Here is a 515-nt window from a genome sequence, read left to right as displayed (position 1 = left end):
TGTAACTTCGACTACGTTTCTGTTTAATTCGTTAGCCTAGTTTCAGTGGATAATTTTTATACCATCTGGCAGTCATCAGAAATTTAGTGGCTAATGGCGACAATGGGTCCTCCATATATGGTCAACTCCCACCTGTATTTTTCCTTTTAATTTATGAATTGAAAGCTCTCTATAAGGGCAAATATTGCTAAAATAAAGGGCAATTACGCTTCTAAAAGAAGAAAATTGCACTCAGTGTCACTCCGGAAGAATAATTATTTTTGTTGAAAGATACATTTGCGGAAGTGGGGAATCAATATAATGGAGAGTGAAAACTCCATAATTCGAATCCGGGTACCCTGCAACCAAAAGCTTAAATTTTTTCCTTACTTCCCGGATGTCTTTACCACCGCTATTCCTTTCCTACTAAGGAAAGTGGCGACGAAATGACAATCGAGACCTTCGCACTTATTTGGACATGACATCTGGACACGATATGACTGTGACATGACTCACACTTTAACATCTGGCCATTT

The 515-nt window shown here is 38.4% G+C and overlaps 1 protein-coding gene across 1 annotated transcript in view; it reads right to left on the bottom strand.

Annotated features, from left to right (window-relative positions):
• Positions 1-208, bottom strand: part of LOC138019582 (adenosine receptor A2b-like) — a 50,140-nt gene extending 49,932 nt beyond the window's left edge. Inside the window, exon 1 of the mRNA XM_068866440.1 lies at positions 1-208. This exon is cut by the window's left edge and continues 2,771 nt beyond it. The gene's annotated coding sequence lies outside the window, so the exon portion shown is untranslated.
• Positions 209-515: the final 307 nt, after the last annotated feature.

Source organism: Montipora capricornis, chromosome 10, assembly GCF_036669925.1.
Source record: "Montipora capricornis isolate CH-2021 chromosome 10, ASM3666992v2, whole genome shotgun sequence".
NCBI classification, from domain to species: domain Eukaryota; kingdom Metazoa; phylum Cnidaria; class Anthozoa; order Scleractinia; family Acroporidae; genus Montipora; species Montipora capricornis.
The sequence above is the reverse complement of the archived record's forward strand: the minus strand, read 5'-3'. Positions and strand labels throughout refer to the sequence as shown.